Below are 22,356 nucleotides of genomic sequence, written 5' to 3'. Positions count from 1 at the left end.
AAAGCCCCCTCCCCACTTTGGGCCCAAGCCCGCCAAATCAGGGATACGAGAGAGAAGAAGGGGGGGGGGGGGGGGGGGGGGGGGCTTTCAGGACGGCCACCGCCAACAACATCCGTGAGCTTACCCTGCCTGAAGACATGTGACGGGGGTGGAGGTGGGGGTGGGGGGCAGCACCCCGAGACTCGGCCCGTGCCCCTCCGACTCGTCAGGAAAACCGTCACCAAAACACACATCTCCCCCGCCCACTCCTCGAAAACTCCGGGACCACCGGTCGATCCCATCGAGCCGAGCCGTGCCGTGCCGAGCCGAGCCGTGCCATGCCGTGCTGAGCCGAGCCGGTTAATGGGCCGGCCAGCCAACCGGGGAATCAAAGACAAAGTCAGATACGCCGGCCAAAAATAATCCTGAAGCTGTCCACCACGGAACGACCAACGGCCTGCAGTTACCTCTCTGTACAACTTGTGTGGGAGAGAGAGAAAGAGAGAGTGAGAGAGAGGGAGAGGGAGAGAGAGAAGGGTGCGGTCAGACTTTGGCTGTCGTCTAGCTTGCTTCTCTCTCCTCCTCCTTCCCTTCCTCTCCCTCCCTCCCTCCCGCACTAATAATATCGAGGGGGGGAGTTTTAGCCTCGGCTACATTACCACCTAAATACTCGCAGTCCCTGGGACGGGAGCCAAAAGCAATGACTCTCTCCAGCTGAGCTGCCAACCTAGGTCTCGGGTAAAAATAGAGGCTGGTTTGTCGTTTCCCCCCCCCCCCCCCCCCCCCCCCGCCAGCCTGTGAAGTGCCCACCAGGAACATCCACCCTCTGACCCCCTACCACCCTCCTCAGTCCGCCCCCCCTCCCCCCTCCCCAAATCCAACTCGGTCAATCAACCCGGCCTTATGGAAATGAGGAACTGCAGATGCTGGTTTACAAAAAACAAAGTGCTGGAGTAAGTCGACGGGGTCAGGAGACGTTGGAGAACACGGAGATGCGACGTTTCGGGATGGGGGACATCACCCATTCTTTTTCTCCACAGATGCTGCCTGACCCGCTGAGTTACTCCAGCACTCTGTGAAACGTCACATAGAAACATAGAAATTAGGTGCAGGAGTAGAGGCCATTCGGCCCTTCGAGCCTGCACCGCCATTCAATATGATCATGGCTGATCATCCAACTCAGTATCCCGTACCTGCCTTCTCTCAATACCCCCTGATCCCCTTAGCCACAAGGACCACATCTAACTCCCTCTTAAATATAGCCAATGAACTGGCCTCAACAACCCTCTGTGGCAGAGAGTTCCAGAGATTCACCACTCTCTGTGTGAAAAAAGTTCTTCTCACCTACCCTTGTTCTCCACAGATGCTGCCTGACCCGCTGAGTTACTCCAGCACTCTGTGAAACGTCACCTATCCACGTTCTCCACAGATGCTGCCTGACCCGCTGAGTTACTCCAGCACTCTGTGACTGTCTATGGTTTAAACCTGCGCCTGCAGTTCCTTCCTGCACCTGGAGGTTAACGGACAAAAGTGCTGGAGGAACTCAGCGGGTGCGGCAGCACCTATGGAGCGAAGGAAATAGGCAACGTTTCGGGACGAAACCCTGAAGGAAATAGGCAACGTTTCGGGCCGAAACCCGGAAGGGTTTCGGCCCGAAACGTTGCCTATTTCCTTCGCTCCATAGATGCTGCCTGACCCGCTGAGTTACTCCAGCACTCTGTGAAACGTCACCTATCCACGTTCTCCACAGATGCTGCCTGACCCGCTGAGTTACTCCAGCACTTTGGACTTTTTCTAAAACTGTGAACCAGCGCCTGCAGTTCCTTGTTTCTACATCGCTGGAGGACATGGACTGGCGACACTTTGGGTCGGGACCCTTCCCCAGACTGATCGTGGTGAAGTCAGGGAGGGGGGAGGAGGAGGGGGAAGAAAGCTGGAAGAGAGGAGGGGCAGGTAAAAGACTGGTAATAGTTTGATACAGGTGAGGGGTGGGGGCGGGGTGAGGGGGGCAGGGGAAGGGGGGCAGGTTAATAGGCAATTGTTGGATAAAGGCCAATGAAGAAAAGACAAAAGGATTGAAGTATTGCGTTTTGTGAAGCTGGAAGAAGGAATGAAGGTGAAGGCGGAGGTGGGGGGGGGGGGGGGGGGGGGAGTAGTGATCTAGTCCAGGTGGGGCACAGGGGAGGGGGGGGGGGAGGAAAGAAAGGGGGTGCAAGCTCCCCAAGCGGAATGTGAAATGCTGTAGTATTTACACTTTAAAGATGCATTGTGGAAACAGGCCCTTCGGCCCACCATGTCTGTGCCGACCAGCGATCACCCCGTACACCAAGACTATCCTACACAATAGGGACAATCTACAATTTTACCGAAGCCAATTAACCTACAAACACGCACGTCCTTCGACTGCGGGAGGAAACCGGAGCACCCGGAGAAAACCCACTCGGTCATGATCAGCCATGATCACATTGAATGGCGGTGCAGGCTCGAAGGGCTGAATGGCCTAATCCTGCACCTATTGTCTATCTATCTATGTATCTATGTCACGGGGAGAACGTACAAACCTGGTCCAAACTGCACCATAGTCAGGATCGAACCCGGGTCCACCTCCAATTCCTCATACGCCCATGTGATAGTAGAAGTAGGCCGTTCGGCCCTTCCAAGTCTACTGTGCCAATCAATCATGGCTGATCTATCTCTCCCTCCTAACCCCATTCTCCTGCCTTCTCCCCATAACCTCTGACACCCGCACTAATCTAGAATCTATCCATCTCTGCCTTCAAAATATCCACTGACTTGTGGCCTCCACAGCCGTCTGTGGCAAAGAATTCCACAGATTCACCACCCTCTGACTAAAGAAATTCCTCCTCATCTCCTTCCTGAAAGAACGTCCTTCAATTCTGAGGCTAAGACCTCTGGTCCTAGACTCTCCCATCAGTGGAAACATCCTCTCCACATCCACTCTACCCAAGCATTTCATTAGCCTGTACGTTTCAATGAGGTCCCCCCCCCCCTCATTCTTCTAAACTCCAGCGAGCCCAGGCCCAGTGCCGACAAACGCTCATCATGTGCTAACCCACTCATTCCTGTAAACCTCCTCTGGACCCTCTCCAGAGCCAGCACATCCTTCCTCAGATATGGGGCCCAAAATTGCTCCCAATATTCCAAGTGTGGCCTGACCAGCGCCTTGTAGAGCCTCAGCATTATACCCCTGTTTTTGTACACAAGCCTTCCTGGGATAAATGCTGCCAGTTAGCGTGTGGTCTTACTCTGGCAGTGGATGATATAAGGTTTGGTGTGGGGAGACACAAAATGCTGGAGTAACTCAGCGGGACAGGCAGCATCTCTGGAGAGAAGGAATGGGAGATGTTTCGAGTCTTCAGGTCTGGACCAAAAACGTCACCGATTCCTTCGATCCAGAGATACTGTCTGACACGCTGAGTTACTCCAGCACTTTATAAACAATAGACAATAGACAATAGGTGCAGGAGTAGGCCATTCGGCCCTTCGAGCCAGCACCGCCATTCAATGTGATCATGGCTGATCATCCCCGTTCTTGCCTTCTCCCCATACTTTGTGTCTATCTGCAGTATAATGTGGATAAATGTGAGGTTATCCATTTTGGTGGCAAAAACGGGAAAGCAGACTATTATCTAAATGGTGGCCGATTGGGAAAGGGGGAGATGCAGCGAGACCTGGGTGTCATGGTACACCAGTCATTGAAGGTAGGCATGCAGGTGCAGCAGGCAGTAAAGAAAGCGAATGGTATGTTAGCTTTCATTGCAAAAGGATTTGAATATAGGAGCAGGGAGGTTCTACTGCAGTTGTACAGGGTCTTGGTGAGACCACACCTGGAGTATTGCGTACAGTTTTGGTCTCCAAATCTGAGGAAGGACATTATTGCCATAGAGGGAGTGCAGAGAAGGTTCACCAGACTGATTCCTGGGATGTCAGGACTGTCTTATGAGGAAAGACTGGATAGACTTGGTTTATACTCGCTAGAATTTAGGAGATTGAGAGGGGATCTTATAGAAACTTACAAAATTCTTAAGGGGTTGGACAGGCTAGATGCAGGAAGATTGTTCCCGATGTTGGGGAAGTCCAGGACAAGGGGTCACAGCTTAAGGATGAGGGGGTAATCCTTTAAAACCGAGATGAGAAGAACTTTTTTCACACAGAGAGTGGTGAATCTCTGGAACTCTCTGCCACAGAGGGTAGTTGAGGCCACACAGTTCATTGGCTATATTTAAGAGGGAGTTAGATGTGGCCCTTGTGGCTAAGGGGATCAGGGGGTATGGAGAGAAGGCAGGTACGGGATACTGAGTTGGATGATCAGCCATGATCATATTGAATGGCGGTGCAGGCTCGAAGGGCCGAATGGCCTCTACTCCTGCACCTAATTTCTATGTTTCTATCTTCGGTGTAAACCAGCATCTGCAGTTCCTTCCTGCGCAGGTCGGTGTGGGAATGGGAAGGGGAGTTAGAATGCCTGGCCCCTTCCCAACAGCTCCTGGCTTCTCCATGCCATAGCCTTGACTGGAAGTCGCTGCAGAATCTCAGTCGTGCAGTACTAAGGCTTGGCCAACAGGTAGCGGTGTTGTCCCTTGTGGTGAGCTCAGTTGAACAATTCTGCAATGTGGAGAGTGGTGTCGCATGTAGACCTGAGGAACCCGCCTTGTCCAACGCCATCTCCCGGATGGCAAATTCCCCCTCCCAGTCCCACACTCACCTGGTCCTCCTCCACTGTCAGAGTGAGGCCAAATGAAAATTGGAGGAAGAGTCTCTCAATAGACAACAGACAACAGACAATAGGTGCAGGAGTAGGCCATTCGGCCCTTCGAGCCGGCACCGCCATTCAATGTGATCATCCCCAATCAGCAGCCCGTTCCTGCCTCCTCCCATATCCCCTGACTCTGCTATTTTTAAGAGCCCTATCTAGCTCTCTCTTAAAAGCATCCAGAGAACCTGCCTCCAGAGAATTCCACAGACTCACAACTCTCTGTGAGAAAAAGCGTTTCCTCGTCTCCGTTCTAAATGGCTTACCCCTTATTCTTAAACTGTGTGGCCCCTGGTTCTGGACTCCCCCAACATCGGGAACATGTTTCCTGCCTCTAGCGTGTCCAAGCCCTTAACAATCTTATATGTCTCAATGAGATCCCATATGTTATATGTTTCAATGAGATCTCATATTTCGCTTGGGCAGCTTACAACCCAGCGGTATGAATATTGATTTATCTAACTTTAAGTAACCCTTGCACCCCCTCTCTCTCTCTCCAAACCTCTCCCTCTTGTACCAGTTCCACAGTCGTCCTGGTATATTATTGTTGCCTGTAACTCGTGTCCACCTAACTAACCCACAGCGAACCACGGCCAGTTTCCTTTCTCATCCTTACTTTTGTGCCAATCTTCCTTTCATTTGTTCTATCCGTGGCTGTTTATAGCTCTCATTTCCCATTCCACACACTAACACTATCCTACACACACTAGGGACAATTTACAATTCTTACTGAAGACAATTGGCCGACCAGCGTGTGGGAGGAAACCGGAGCACCCGGAGAAAACCCACGCAAGTCACGGGGAGAATGTATAAACTCTGTACAGAGAGCAGCCGCTGTCAGGATCGAACCCGGGTCTCTGGCGCTGTGAGGCAGCAACTCTACCGCTGAGCCACCTAAAAGTCTGTTACGTAAATATCTCAATTTCAGACAATGTAAAATGGATATTTTTAAGGCGTAGGGAGATAGATTCTTGATTAGTACGGGTGTCAGGGGTTATTAGTACGGGTCTCAGCGGGTCAGGCAGCATCTGTGGAGAAGGCAGGAGAATGGGGTTAGGAGGGAGAGATAGATCAGCCATGATTGAATGGCGGGGTAGACTTGATGGGCCGAACGGCCTGATGCTGGTCCTGTCAACTTATGATCTTATGAACAATGGGACAAGAGAGGGGAGGGGGGTGGATCTGAGTGAACCTGCAAAGCCTCTACCGTGCCCCCCGGTATGTGGCGCTGTGAAGCGGCAACTCTACCGCTGAGCCACCGTGCCGCCCCTGTTGTACTTCACCTCAGACCATCAGCTGCTAAACTCCTTCACAGGCAGAGAGGAAGTGTGAAAACGCAGATTCAGGGACAGTTTCTTCCCAGCTGTTCAGGCAACTGAACCATCCTACCACAACCAGAGAGCAGAGCTGAACTACTCTCTACCTCATTGGGGACCCTCGTACTATCTTTGATCAGACTTTACTGGCTTTAACTTTTACTAAAAGGTCATAAGATCGTAAGTGATAGGAGCAGAATTAGGCCATTCGACCCATCAAGTCTACTCCGCCATTCAATCATGGCTGATCTATCTCTCCCTCCTAACCCCATTCTCCTGCCTTCTCCCCATAACCCCTGACTCTGACAAGCTATTCCTTTATCATGTACCTATACACTGTGAATGGCTGGATCGACACCATGTACAGGCTTCCCGCTGACTGGTTAGCACGCAACAAAAGCTTTTCACTGTACCTCGGTACACGTGACAATAAACTAAACTATTTAGTTTGGCAAGTGAACTGCAGATGCTGGTTTAAACCCAAGATAGACACAAAAAGCTGGATTAACTTAGCAGTTCAGACAGCATCTGAAGAAGGATCTCGACCCAAAAATGTCACCCATTCCTTCTCTCCAGAGATGCTGCCTGGCCCGCTGAGTGACTCCTGCTTTTTGTGCATATTTCGATCGGCAGCCCCCTTAGCCTGACAGAAAGTCAGACAAAGCGTAATCAGCAGGTCAGCCCATCAGTGCCCGTGATGAATTGTCCCATTGTATCGGTGGTCTGAGTGTTCTGCCATCCCGCCACCAATCCACACTCGAATGCTGTTGTCTCTCCAACCCGACACCAACAGAAAGGACCATTGTCTCCCTTGTACGCACAGGACCCAGACCAGGTCCCCGATGTTGGGGGTGAGTGGCCATGTTATAGAGTCCTGCAGCGCGGAAACAGGCCCTTCGGCCCACCAAGTCCTGTCCTGGCCATCAAGCAGAGACATTGAGGGGGGATATAGAAACGTACAAAATTCTTAAGGGGTTGGACAGGCTAGATGCAGGAAGATTGTTCCCGGTGTTGGGGAAGTCCAGAATAAGGGGTCACAGCTTAAGGATAAGAGGGAAGTCTTTTAGGAGGTTCTACTGCAGTTGTACAGGGTCTTGGTGAGACCACACCTGGAGTATTGCGTACAGTTTGGGTCTCCAAATCTGAGGAAGGACATTATTGCCATAGAGGGAGTGCAGAGAAGGTTCACCAGACTGATTTCTGGGATGTCAGGACTGTCTTATGAAGAAAGACTAGACAGACTTGGTTTATACTCTCTAGAATTTAGGAGATTGAGAGGGGATCTTATAGAAACTTATAAAATTCTTAAGGGGTTGGACAGGCTAGATGCAGGAAGATTGTTCCCGATGTTGGGGAAGTCCAGAACAAGGGGTCACAGCTTAAGGATAAAGGGGAAGTCTTTTAGGACCAAGATGAGAAAAACATTTTTCATACAGAAAGTGGTGAATCTGTGGAATTCCCTGCCACAGAAGGTAGTTGAGGCCAGTTCATTGGCTATATTTAAGAGGGAGTTAGATGTGGCCCTTGTGGCTAAAGGGATCAGGGGGTATAGAGAGAAGGCAGGTACAGGATTTAGAGTTGGATGATCAGCCATGATCATATTGAATGGCGGTGCAGGCTCGAAGGACCTAATGGCCTCTACTCCTGCACCTATTGTCTATGTTTCTACACAGAGTGCTGGAGTAACTCAGCGGGTCAGGCAGCATCTGTGGAGAACATGGATAGGTGACGTTTCACAGAGTGCTGGAGTAACTCAGCGGGTCGGGCAGCATCTGTGGAGAACATGGATAGGTGACGTTTCACAGAGTGCTGGAGTAACTCAGCGGGTCGGGCAGCATCTCTGGAGGAAAAGGATAGGTGACGTTTCAGGTCGGAACCCTGCTTCTGACCATCAAGCACCCGTTTACACTCTTCTTCTTATCGAGTCCACACACAAGATCACAAGTTGTTCAGCCAGAGCTGAATGCATCTGCGTACAATGGTGTCTGTCTTGTTGCTTCTTGTGGGTGGTGGTGGATATATTGGTGGAAACAAGGCCGCGACATGAACGATCTTTCCTTGACCCCCCCCGTTTGCGCTAATCTTATAGAAACAATAGACAATAGGTGCAGGAGTAGGCCATTCGGCCCTTCGAGCCAGCACCGCCATTCAATGTGATCATGGTTGATCATCCCCAATCAGTACCCCGTTCCTGCCTTCTCCCCATATCCCCCGACTCCGCTATCTTTAAGAGCCCTATCTAGCTCTCTCTTGAAAGCATCCAGAGAACAGGCCTCCACCGCCCTCTGAGGCAGAGAATACCACAGACTCACCCCTCTCTGTGAGAAAAAGTGTTTCCTCGCATCCGTTCTAAATGGCTTACCCCTTATTCTTAAATTGTGCGTGTGGCCCCAGGTTGTGGACTCCCCCAACATCGGGAACATGTTTCCTGCCTCTATGTTTCATGTTTCATGTATCTCGTTGTGTTTTTATGACTGTTGGCAGATCACTTTCCCTCCTGGGATAAATAAATTTCTATCGTATCGTATGTTCTAGCTAAGACAATAGACAATAGGCGCAGGGTTAGGCCATACGGGCCTTCGAGCCAGCACCGCCATTCACTGTGATCATGGCTGATCCTCCACAATCAGTACCCCGTTCCTGCCTGTTCCCGATATCCCCTGACTCTGCTATCTCAAAGGCAAGGGGACAGGCACGGCCTGTTGCAGGGTGGGGGACGGCAACTAATTAATCTGCAGCAAGGCTGCATCAAAAGCACTCACCGTCAGTCGGTCTGTCGTCTTGAGTGATGTTAAGCAGAGGCACTGCCAAGCAGGAGGCTGGCACTTAATCACACAATCCTGTAGAGACAGAGACAGAGAGAGAGAGAGAGAGGGGTGGAATGAAGGCCTGGTCCGTGAGAAAAGTTGATCTGAGAATTATGACTGAAAAAGTCAAGGCAAAACCAAAACAATTCAATTCTCCCCACGCAAGGAGAAATGGTATTCGAATCTCAGCTCTGGGGAAGCACGGTGGTGCAGCGGTAGAGTCGCTGCCTCACAACCCCATGTTCGATTCCGACTACTGTCTGTACGGAGTCTGCACGTTTTTCCCCTTGTGTGGGTTTCCTCCGGGTGCTCCGGTTTACCCCTGCCCCCACTCTCCAAAGACGTGCAGGTTGGCAGGATGATTGGATAAAGGGCCGGTCCCACGAGCATGCGACTCCTTGCGGCAAGCGCGACTCCTTGCGGCAAGCGCGACCTAAACAGAAGCGGGGGCCGCGCGGAGGTCGAGTGAGTGACATGAAGTGCGAGCGAAGTCCGCGGGAAGTTCGCGCGTGACGTACGGCGTCAAGGCGGCTGCAGGCCATTGCCGCGAGGAATTTTTTAACATGTTTTTCGGAGCCCCGCGAGATGTTGTGACCAGCCTCGCACACAACTCCATACGGCTCCGGCGATCGATGTGGGACCGGCCCCGCGAGGCCGTACGGCTCAAGCGACCACGTTAGGTAGCGCTTGCCGCATGGAGTCGCATGCTCGTGGGACAGGCCCTTAAAGATTGCAAAATGGATCCTAGTGTGTAGGAGACGGCTGGTGTGTAGGGGGATCGCTGATCGGCGTGGGCGCTGCGGTCCGAAGGTCCTTTTTCCGCCGTGTATCGTATTTCCGCGGACTGGATAGCGGGCAACAAAAGCTTTTCACTGTACCTTGCTCGGTACACGTGACAATTACCTAACCCGAACTCAAACTAGTGACAATTTATAGTTTTTACTGAAGCCAATTAACCTTCAAACCTGCACGTCTTTGGAGTGTGGGAGGAAACCGGAGCACCTGGAGAAAACCCACGCGGTCACAAGGAGAATGAAGAAACTGGTTGGTTTACAACAGATCTTAGGTAATAATAAGGCCTACTCAAAGTGAAGCCCAGTGCAAATTGGAGGAACAGAACCTCATATTTTGCTTGGGCAGCTTACATAGAAACATCAAAAATAGGTGCCGGAGTAGCCAGCACTACCATTCAATATTATCATGGCTGATCATTTAAAATCAGTACCCCGTTCCTGCCTTCTCCCCATATCCCCGATTCCGTTAGTCCTAAAAGCTATATCTAACTCTCTCTTGAAAACATCCAGTAATTGGCCTCCACTGCCTTCTGTGTGAAAAAGTTTTTCCTCATCTCGGTCCCTAATGGTCTACCCCTTATTCTTAAACTGTGACCCCTGGTTCTGGACTCCCCCAACATCGGGAACATCCTTGTAAATTCCAGTGAATTCAAGCCCAGTCGCCCCATTCTTTCATCATATGTCAGCTATATGTTGCTATATTTAAGAGGGAGTTAGATGTGGCCCTTGTGGCTAAGGGGATCAGGGGGTATGGAGAGAAGGCAGGTACGGGATACTGAGTTGGATGATCAGCCATGATCATATTGAATGGCGGTGCAGGCTCGAAGGGCCAAATGGCCTACTTCTGCACCTAATTTCTATGTTTCTATGTTTCTATGTCAGTCCCGCCATTCCGGGAATTAACCTGGTGAACCTACACTGCACTGCATGAACAGCAATAGTCCTTCCTCAAATTAGGAGACCAAAATGGAACACAATAAATACCCCAGGTGCAGTAGGACCTCCTTGCTCCTAAACTCAAATCCTCTTGCAATGAAGGCCAACATGCCATTAGCTTTCCTCACTGCCTGCTGTACCTGCATGCTTACTTTCAGTGACTGATGTACAAGCACACCCAGGTCTCGATGCCCCTCCCCTTCTCTCAATCTGACACCATTCAGATAATAATCTGCCTTCCTGTTCTTGCCACCAGTGGATTACATCACATTTATCCACATTATACTGCATCTGCCATGCATCCGCCCACTCACCCAACCGATCCAAGTCACCCTGCAGCCTCCTAGCATCCTCCTCGCAGCTCACACTGCCGCCCAGCTTTGTGTCATCCGCAAACTTGAGAAGTCACATTTAATTCCCTCGTCTAAATCGTTAATATATATTGTAAATAACTGGGGTCTCAGCACCGAGCCTTGCGGCTCCCCACTAGTCACTGCCTGCCATTGTGAAAAGGACCAGTTAATTCCTACTCTTTGCCTCCTGTCTGCCAACCAGTTCTCTATCCAGGTCAATACCCTACCCCCAATACCATGTGCTCCAGTTTTGCACACTAATCTCTTGTGTGGGACCCTGTCAAAGGCCTTTTGAAAGTCCAGATACACCACATCCACTGGCTCTCCCTTATCCATTCTACTTGTTATATCCTCAAAACATTCCAGAAGATTAGTCAAGCACGATTTCCCCTTCATAAATCCATGCTGACTTTGACCGATCCGGTCACTGCTTTCCAAATGCACTGCTATAACATCTTTAATAATACATAGATACATAGAACATAAAAATTAGGTGCAGGAGTAGAGGCCATTGGGCCCCTCGAGCCTGCACCGCCATTCAATATGATCATGGCTGATCATCCAACTCAGTATCCCGTACCTGCCTTCTCTCCATACCCCCTGATCCCCTTAGCCACATGGGCCACATCTAACTCCCTCTTAAATATAGCCTCTGTGGCAGCGTGTTCCAGAGATTCACCACTCTCTGTGTGAAAAATGTTTTTCTCATCTCGGTCTTAAACGATTTCCCCCTTATCCTTAAGCTGTGACCCCTTGTCCTGGACTTCCCCAACATCTGGAATAATCTTCCTGCATCTAGCCTATCTAACCCCTTAAGAATTTTGTAAGTTTCTATAAGATCCCCCCCTTAATCTCCTAAATTCTAGCGAGTACAAGCCGAGTCTATCCAGTCTTTCTTCATATGAAAGTCCTGACATCCCAGGAATCAGTCTGGTGAACCTTCTCTGTACTCCCTCTATAATCCATTCAAGCATATTCCCCTTGAAGACTAACTGGTCTATAATTCCCCGTTTTCTCTCTACCTCCTTCTCTTAAAAAGTGGAGTTACATTGGCTGTCCTGCAGTCCACAGGAACTGATCCAGATTCAAGAGAACTGGAAAATGATCACCAATGCATCCACGATTTCTAGGGCCACCTCCTCGAATACAATGGGAAGACCATCAGACCCTGGGGATATATCTGCCTTCAATCCCAACAGTTTCCCTAACACCATATCCTGTCTAATACACCCCAGCGGTATGAACATCCCTAACTTCAAGTAACCCTTGCTTTCCCTCTCTCTCCATCCCATCCCCCTTCCCAGTTCTCCGACCAGTCTTGCTGTCTCCGACTACATTTTATCTCTAAGGTAGACAAAAATGCTGGAGAAACTCAGCGGGTGCAGCAGCATCTATGGAGCGAAGGAAATAGGCGACGTTTCGGGCCGAAACTCTTCTTCAGATTTTATCTCTGTTTGCTTTGTTGTTACCTTCTTCACACAACAATGATCTGTTCTACATTTTCCTTGATCTCCATCCCCTTTTATCCCATTTTCACACCTTACACATCCTTATCTATGTATCTCCCTCTCCCCTGAAGAAGGGTCTCGAACTGAAACTTCGCCCACTCCTTCTCTCCAGAAATGCTGCCTGTCCCGCTGAGTTCCTCCTGTGGTTTTGTGTCCATCTTCTATACGCGTACACGCCTTTGAAGGCAGTATTTGTACGTAGTCCAGAAGAGGCTAAAATAGATACTAGCGTTTGTGACTTTTAAAGTCCACAAATATCCCCAGGATTCACCACATCCACTGGCTCTCCCTTATCCATTCTACTTGTTACATCCTCAAAAAATTCCAGATGATTCGGTGAGACCAAACGCAGGCTTGGCGATCGCTTCGCCCAACACCTCCGCTCGGTTCACAATAACCAACCTGATCTCCCGGTGGCTCAAAACTTCAACTCCCCTTCCCATTCCGAATCCGACCTTTCTGTCCTGGGCCTCCTCCACGGCCAGAGTGAGTCCCACCACAAATTGGAGGACCAGCACCTCGTATTTCGCTTGGGCAGTTTACACCCCAGCGGTATGAACATTGACTTCTCCAATTTCAGGTAGTCCCTGCTTTCTCCCTCCTTCCCCTCCCCTTCCCAGCTCCCCCACAGCCCACTGTCTCCGCCTCTCCCTTTCTTCTTCCCGCCCCCCCCCCCCCCCCCACATCAGTCTGAAGAAGGGTCTCGACCCGAAACATCACCTATTCCTTCGCTCCATAGATGCTGCCTCACCCGCTGAGTTCCTCCAGCATTTTTTGTCTACCCAGGATTCACAGATCATTTGGCTGCAACATGTTTCTTGGCATGTGGGGCCGGCAACATCTTCACAATTCCAAAGCCTGAAACTCGAACCGAACCCAAAACGCCCAGAGTCCATTTGTATAGGCGGACTGTTGTTGAATCAAAGCTGTTTGCTTCCCTTTTAAATGGGAGCCTGTTTTCTATCTCGAGGTCTGCGACACTATTTTTAGCCACTAAAGGCTTTTGAAAATGTGATTACTGTGAAAAGGGATTTTGACAGCAAGAGTGAGTTCAGATCTGACGCCAAAAACCCTCTCTCTGTTCTCTGAACTCTGATTCCTGGAAACTCAGCTCGATGGCCTTCAAACTCTAACCCCCCCCCCCCCCCCCCCCCCCCCCCCCCTCCCCCTCGCAAACCTATCCAAGTCACCCTGCAGACTCATAGCATCCTCCTCGCTGTTCAAACCTCGCATTCTTTCATCATAGGTCAGTCCCGCCATCCTGGGAATTAACCTGATGAACCTATGCTGCATTCCCTCAATAACATAAATGTCCTTTCTCAAATTAGGAGATCAAATATGCACACAATACTCCAGGTGTGGTCTCACCAGGGCCCTGTACAACTGCAGTAGGACCTCCTTGCTCCGAAACTCAAATCCTCTCGCAATGAAGGCTAACTACCATTAGTTTTTTTCACTGCCTACTGTACCTGCATGCCTACTTTCAGTGACGTACAAGCACACCCAGGCCTCGTTGCACCTCCCCTTTCCCTAATCTGAAAATCTACCATTCAGAAAATAATCTGCCTTCCTGTTCTTTGCACCAAAGTGGATAACCTCACATTTATCCACATTATACTGCATCTGCCATGCATCCGCCCACTCACCCAACCTGTCCAAGTCACCCTGCATCCCCATAGCATCCTCCTCGCAGCTCACACTGCCACAGAGCTTTGTGTCATCCGCAAACTTGGAGATGTCGCATTTAATTCCCTCATCTAAATCGTCAATATATAGTGTAAACAACTGGGGTCCCAGCACCACAGTGGTCGGAGCGGACATGTTGGACTGAAGGGCCTGTTTCCACGCTGTATCATTCTATGACACAAACCTCTCAGCGAGATTGTTAAAGGTGTTATCTTTTATATAGAACAGTAGGCTATTATTATACGACACATACAGAGGTATTAAACCAAAACAAACATGTATTTCCCCTTCATTTGACTCTATTTATGTTAACATTATAAAATGTGTTTACACTCGAGACACGGATGCAGATGAACCTCATCAGCTTATATCTTTTCTGATCAAAACTCGTCAAATTCCAAAATCACTCACCCCATCGTAGGCCTGAATGTATTGGCCTGCCCGGGATACTGTCACTGTGGTGCATTGTGGGCTGGACAGCACTGGGCCTGTAATCGCTGGAGTTTAGAAGGATGAGCGGGCATCTCATTGAAACTTACCGAATAGTGAAAGGCCTGGATAGAGTGGATGTGGAGAGGATGTTTCCACTAGTGGGATAGTAAGGATTAAGAATAAAGGGTAAGCCTTTTAGGAACATAGTAAATAGGTGCAGGATTAGACCATTCGGTCCTGCGAGCCTGCACCGCCATGCAATATGATCATGGCTGATCATCCAACTCAGTATCCTGTACCTGCCTTCTCTCCATACCCCCTGATCCCATTAGCTACAAGGGCCACATCTAACTTCCTCTTAAACATAGCCAATGAACTGTGGCCTCAACTACTTTCTGTGGCAGAGAGTTCCACAGATTCACCACTTTCTGTGTGAATTTTTTTTTTCTTATCTTGGTCCTAAAAGACTTCCCCCTTATCCTAAAACTGTGACCCCTTGTTCTGGACTTCCCCAACATCGGCAACAATCTTCTTGCATCTAGCCTGTCCAACCCCTTAAGAAGAAGGGGGGTCACAGAACCCATTTAGAACGGAGACGAGGAAACACTTTTTCTCAGAGAGTGGTGAGTCTGTGGAATTCTCTGCCTCAGAGGGCGGTGGAGGCCGGTTCTCTGGATACTTTCAAGAGAGAGCTAGATAGGGCTCTTAAAGATAGCGGAGTCAGGGGGATATGGGGAGAAGGGTGGAACGGGGTACTGATTGGGGATGATCAGCCATGATCGCATTGAATGGCGGTGCTGGCTCGAAGGGCTGAATGGCCTACTCCTGCACCTTTTATCTATTGTCTAGGATCAGAGGTCATAGTCTCAGAATTAAAGGATGTTCCTTTAGGAGGGAGACGAGGAAGAATTTATTCGGTCAGAGGGTGGTGAATCTGTGGAATTCACTGCCGCAGAAGGCTGTGGAGGCCAAGTCAGTGGATATTTTTAAAGCAGAAATAGATAGATAGATTCTTGATTAGTACAGGTATCAGAGGTTGTGGGGAGAAGGCAGGAGAATGGGGTTAGGAGGGAAAGATCGATCGGCCTTGATTGAATGGCGGAGTAGAGCCTATTGACCTAATGAGTTTGCAGTTGGGTAAACCACTCTTCATTCTGCCTTGGGCATGAGCCTAACCTTAAACCAAACCAAAATCCAAGATTTAACATTCATTCTGAAGAAAGGACCCGAACCAAAATGTGATAAAAAGGAACTGCAGATGCTGGTTTATACTAAAGAGAGAAGCACAAAGTGCTGGAGTAACTCAGTGGGTCAGGCAGCATCTCTGGAGAAAAATGATGGGTGATGTTTTGGGTCGGAGCCCTTCTTCGGCCTTCCGACCCGACACGTCACCCATCCATTTTCTCCAGAGATGCTGCCCGACTCGCTGAGTTACGCCAAGCATTTTGTGTCTAACTCCGAAATCCGATCTGACCATTTGCCTCCACAGGTTGTGCGGCTCGGTGGCGCAGCGGTAGAGTTGCTGCCTCACAGCGCCAGAGACCCGGGTTCAATCCTGACTACGGGTGCTGCCTGTACGGAGTTTGCACGTTCTCCCCCGTGACCGCGTGGGTTGGCTCCGAATGCTCCAGTTTCCTCCCGCACTCCAAAGACGTGCAAGTGTGTAGGTTAATTGGCTTCAGTAAAATTGTAAAACCGTCCCTTGTGTGTAGGATAGTGTTAGTGTACGGGGAGATAGCTGGTTGGCATGGACTCGGTAGGCCGAAGGGCCTGTTTCCATGCTGTATCTCTAAAGTCTACACTCCAAATCTGCTGTGACTAAGATTATACTTGTTCCGTTCCTGCTACATAAGGTCATAAGTGATAGGAGCAGAATTAGGCCAGTCGGCCCATCAAGTCTACTCCACCATTCAACCATGGCTGATCTATCTCTCCCTCCTAACCCTATTTCGTATTTCACGTATTTCAGCGATGCCCAACATTGAGAATTAGAAACATAGAAAATGGGTGTAGGATTAGGCCATTCGGCCCTTCACGCCAGCATCGCCATTCAATATGAATCATGGCTGATCATCCAAAATCAGTACCCCGTTCCTGCTTTATAACCATACCCCTTGATTCAATTAGCCCGAAGAGCTATATCGAACTCTCTCTTGAATACATCCAGTGAATTGGCCTCCGCAGAGAATTCCACAGATTCACAACTGGCTGAAAATACATTTTCCTCATCTCAGTCTTAAATGGCAGACCCTTTATTTTTAAACTGTGACCCCTGGTCTGGACTCCACCAACATGGGGAACAATTTTCCTGCAAGTAGCCTGTCCAATCCCTTAAAAATGTATATATTTCTATGATTTTTATAACATCCCTCTCATCCTTCTAAATTCTCGGGAATATAAGCCCAGGGGATCCATTATTTCACCATATGACAGTCCCGCCATCCTGGGAATTAACCTGGTGAACCTACGCTGCACTCCCTCAATAGCAAGAATGTCCTTCCTCAAATGCACACAATACTGCAGGTGCAGTCTTACCAGGGCCCTGTACAACTGCAGTAGGACCTCCTTGCTCCTATAATCAAATCCTCTTGCAATGAAAGCCAACATGCCATTTGCTTTCTTCACTGCCTGCTGTACCTGCATGCTTACTTTCAGTGGCTGATGTACAAGCACACCCAGGTCCCGTTGCACCTCCCCGTTTACTAATATAACACCATTCAGATAATAATCTGCCTTCTTGTTCTTGCCACTAAAGTGGATAACCTCACATTTATCCACATTATACTGCATCTGCCCACTCACCCAACCTATCCAAGTCACACTGCAGCCTCATCGCAGCTCACACTGCCGCCCAGCTTTGTGTCATCCGCAAACTTGGAGAAGTCACATTTAATTCCCTCGTCTAAATCGTTAATATATATTGGAAATAACTGGGGTCCCAGTACCGAGCCTTGCGGCACCCCAGATAGATACAAAAAGCTCAGTGTGAAGATGGGTCTCGACCCGAAACGTCACCTATTCCATTTTCCCCACAGATCCTCGACTTCCTCATCCACAGACCACAGTCTGTTCGTATTGGTGGAAATGTGTCAGCCTCGATAACAATCAGCACGGGAGCACCTCAAGGCTGCGTGCTCAGCCCCCTGCTGTACTCACTCTATACTCATGACTGCGTAGCCAATCACAGTGCGAACTCCATCATCAAGTTCACTGACGACACCACTATTGTGGGGCGTATCGCTGATGGGGATGAGTCAGAATATAGAAGAGAGATCGAGCAACTGTCCATATGGTGCCAGCACAATAACCTGGCCCTCAACACCAGCAAAACTAAGGAACTGATTGTGGACTTTGGAAGGAGTAGGAGGGGGACCCACAGCCCCGTTTATATCAACGGGTCGATGGTTGAAAGGGTCAAGAACTTCAACTTCCTGGGCGTGCACATCTCTGAAGATCGTTCCTGGTCCGAGAACACTGATGCAATTATCAAGAAAGCTCATCAGCGCCTCTACTTCCTGAGAAGATTACGGAGAGTCGGTTTGTCAATGAGGACTCTCTCTCCAACTTCTACAGGTGCATAGTAGAGAGCATGCTGACCAGTTGCATCGTGGCTTGGTTCGGCAACTTGAGCGCCCTGGAGAGGAAAAGACTACAAAAAGTAGTAAACACTGCCCAGTCCATCATCGGCTCTGACCTTCCTTCCATCGAGGGGATTTATCGCAGTCGCTGCCTCAAAAAGGCTGGCAGTATCATCAAAGACCCACACCATCCTGGCCACACACTCATCTCCCTGCTACCTTCAGGTAGAAGGTACAGGAGCCTGAAGACTGCAACAACCAGGTTCAGGAATAGCTACTTCCCCACAGCCATCAGGCTATTAAACCTGGCTCGGACAAAACTCTGATTATTAATAACCACTTTCTGTTATTTGCACTTTACCAGTTTATTTATTCATGTGTGTATATATTTATATCGTGGTATATGGACACATTTATCTGTTTTGTAGTAAATGCCTACTATGTTCCTGTGTGCTTAAGCAAAGCAAGAATTTCATTGTCCTATACAGGGACACATGACAATAAACTCACTTGAACTTGCTGCCTAACCCGCTGAGTTACTCCAGCGTTTTGTGTCTATCAGCGGTTTAAACCAGCATCTGCAGTTCCATCCTTCACAGTGAGGATTGTAAACCTGGTGGAACGTTCATGGTTGCCATGGTTGCCATATTATTCAATCTTCATTTAATTGTAACGCCTCCCCTGTCTAGCTGGCAGACAAAGGCCATAAGTGAATGTAGTAGAATTAGGCCATTCAGCCCATCAAGCCTACTCTACCATCCAATGTATCTCATCCTCTAAGCCCTTTAGGCAATAGACAATAGGTGCAAGAGTAGGCCATTCGGCCCTTCGAGCCAGCACCGCCATTCAATGTGATCATGGCTGATCATCCCCAATCAGTACCTCCCGTTCCTGCCTTCTCCCCATATCCCCTGACTCCGCTATCTTTAAGAGCCCTATCCAGCCCATTCTTGAAAGTATCCAGAGAACCGGCCTCCACCGCGTCACAACTCTCTGTGTGAAGAAGTGTTTCCTCGTCTCCCTTCTAAATGGCTTACCTCTTATTCATAACCCCCCCCCCCTGCCTTCTCCCCATCACCTCTGACACCCGTACTAATCAAGAATCTATCTATCTCTGCCTTAAAAACCATCCACTGACTTGGCCTCCACAACATTCAGTGGCAATGAATTCCACAGATTCTCTTGACTAAAGGTACAACTCACCCTTCCCTTCCCCCCACTCCTCAGCACTCAGTCGCACAGGTAAAACCCTTGACATTAAACGTTTAACTCCAACATAAAAGAGCGTGGGCTGATGTCTGGAAATCTGAGGCCACTTCATTCGCGTTCAACGTTTCAGCCCAAAGATGACAAATAGCAGAACAAACAGGACATTCTTTTGAAACATTCCAAATCTTAACTTCAGACCCACCCACCACACTTGAGAACGGTCACGGTGGAGCAGCGGTAGAGTTGCAGCCTGACACCACTTGCACAGACCCCGGGTTCGATCCCGTCTGTACGGAGTATGTACATTCTCGCCGTGACCCTTCCTGGGTTTTCTCCGAGATATGACAATAGACAATAGACAATAGGTGCAGGAGTAGGCCATTCGGCCCTTCGAGCCAGCACCGCCATTCAATGTGATCATGGCATCAAAAGGTCAATATACACAATAGACAATAGACAATAGGTGCAGGAGTAGGCCATTCGGCTCGAAGGGCCGAATGGCCTACTCCTGCACCTATTGTCTATTGACCCCTTCAAGCCAGCACCGCCATTCAATGTGATCATGGCTGATCATCCCAAATCAGTACCCCGTTCCTGCCTTCTCCCCATATCCCCTGACTCCGCTATTTTTAAGAGCCCTATCTAGCTCTCTCTTGAAAGTATCCAGGGAACCTGCCTCCACCGCCCTCTGAGGCAGAGAATTCCACAGACTCACAACTCTCTGTGAGAAATAGAGTGTTTCCTCGTCTCCGTTCTAAATGGCTTACCCCTTATTCTTAAACTGTGGCCCATGGTTCTGGACTCCCCCAACATCGGGGACATGTTTCCTGCCTCTAGCGTGTCCAAACCCTTAACAATCTTATATGTTTCAATAAGATACCCTCTCCTCTGATCTCCGGTTTCCTCCCACACTCCAAAGACGTGCAGGTTTGTAGGTTAATTGGCTTTGGTAAATGTAAAAATTGTCCCTAGTGCGTAGGTGGGTGTGGGTGCGTGCGCGCGTGTGTGTGTGTGTGTGTGTGTGTGTGTGTGTGTGTGTGTGTGTGTGTGTGTGTGTGTGTGTGTGTGTGTGTGTGTGTGTGTGTGTGTGTGTGTGTGTGTGTGTGTGTGTGTGTGTGTGTGTGTGTGCGCGTGTGGGTGCGCGCGTGTGTGTGTGTGTGTGTGTGTGTGTGTGTGTGTGTGCGTGCGTGTGTGTGTGCGTGTGTGTGTGTGTGTGGGATCGTTTAATATGCGAGGATCGCTGGTCGGCACGGACTCGGTGGGCCGAAGGGCCTTTTTCCGCGCTGTATCTCTAAGCAAAACTAAACTTTATGGACCTTGCAGACTTCCAGACGGTGGTGTTATATGAGAACGCTCTTGATCGAGTGCGATATCTTTAACTTTGACACCAGTTGCGATAAGGACATAACTTAAGAGCTCACTTCACTTCTTGCTCAAGGCCGATACTCCTTTTAAGGTCGGTGGCTGGTGACGAACTCTCTCTGCACTTTCAGTGGCATTCGGTGCTGGCATATCCCAAGGGTTAAAGAGGACATGTTGAGGGACTGCCTTCGGTTGTCTAGCCATGAAGCACCTCCTGAAAACCATCTCCTGTATCCCCTGTCCCAGGTGTGGAATCCTAGATGGCGATGAGACCAAATGCCGGCATTTACTCCGGCATTTTGTTTCTATCTTCAGCGACAGTGACAAATTCCTCTGCCTTCACGGCTCGGCAGAAGCTAAACCATGGGACAGATTGGTTGCAATAAATCCTGCATGTTTATCTCTCACCCGGGCACAATTACTTCAGCAGATAAGAACATCCAAGTGTTATTATGGTGTCCACTTGTGGCCACTGTCCACTGAGTGCTCCTGAAGGAGGTTCCTCTCAGATATTGGCTATAGACACGCTTGGTTTCAATGGCCAAGTGCCCCTGTGTTCAGAGTTCAAAGGACAATGTCAACAATGGGGGGAATACAAATTGCTTGAGGAACTCGCTTGCCCATCTGCTCAGCGGTCAGGAATTTAGTTTAGATGAAGCAGATGGGCTCAAAATGCTGGAGTAACTCAGCGGAACAGGCAGCATCCCAGGAGAGAAGGAATGACTGACGTTTCGGGTCGAGACCCTTCTTCAGACTGAGGGTCAGGAGAGAGGGAGATAGAGATAAGGAAATGCAAGGTGTGAAAATGAGACATCAGAGGGGATGGAGTTGAAGGGAAATGTAGAAGAGATAATTTTTTAAGTTTAGAGATACAGCGCGGCAACAGGCCCTTCGGCCCACCGAGTCCGCGCCGACCAGCGATCCCCGCACACTAACACTATCACACACACACGCACGCGCGCACACACACACACGCGCACACACACACGCGCACACACGAATACACACACACACACACACATAGGACAATTTACAATTTTACCAAAGCAAATGAACCAACAAACCAGTACGTCTTTGGAGGTACACAAAAATGCTGGAGAAACTCAGCGGGTGCAGCAGCATCTATGGAGCGAAGGAAATAGGCGATGTTTCGGGCCGAAACCCTTCTTCGGACTGATGGGGGGGGGGGGGGGGGGGGGGGGGGGGGGGGGGGGAAGGAAGGAAAAAGGGAGGGGGAGGAGCCCGAGGGCGGGGGGATGGGAGGAGACAGCTTTGGAGTGTGGGAGGGAACCGAAGATCTCGGAGAAAACCCACGCAGGTCACGGGGAGAACGTACAAACTCCGCACAGACAGCAGATCGAACCCGGGTCTCCGGCGCCGTGAGGTGGCAACTCTACCGCTGCGCCACATTATGGGGGACCCCTACCACCCCCAGCGACGGACTGTTCCAGCTGCTACGGTCAGGCAAACGCCTCCACTGTCCCGCCGTGAAAACAGAGAGGATGAGACGGAGTTTCTTCCCACAGGGCGTCAGGACTGTAAACACTTATCTCACCAGGGACTCATTTACTAATTTACTGTTGTGTTGTGTCCTTTGTAAAAAATTATTTTCTAAGATGTAA

At 49.6% G+C, this 22,356-nt stretch overlaps 1 long non-coding RNA gene across 2 annotated transcripts in view; it reads right to left on the bottom strand.

Moving 5' to 3' along the window:
- The window catches only part of LOC129716395 (uncharacterized), a 106,787-nt gene that overhangs the window by 12,623 nt on the left and 71,808 nt on the right, over positions 1-22,356 (bottom strand). The window contains exon 3 of one of the 2 annotated variants that reach the window (XR_008726629.1): positions 8,832-8,909. The exons of the other annotated variant lie outside the window; for it this stretch is intronic. This is a non-coding gene — a long non-coding RNA (uncharacterized LOC129716395). The remainder of the gene's footprint in view (positions 1-8,831; positions 8,910-22,356) is intronic. 2 annotated transcript variants of the gene reach the window in all.

This window comes from Leucoraja erinacea, unplaced genomic scaffold, assembly GCF_028641065.1.
Source record: "Leucoraja erinacea ecotype New England unplaced genomic scaffold, Leri_hhj_1 Leri_226S, whole genome shotgun sequence".
Lineage (NCBI taxonomy): Eukaryota > Metazoa > Chordata > Chondrichthyes > Rajiformes > Rajidae > Leucoraja > Leucoraja erinaceus.
This window is presented reverse-complemented; position numbering and strand designations above follow the sequence as displayed.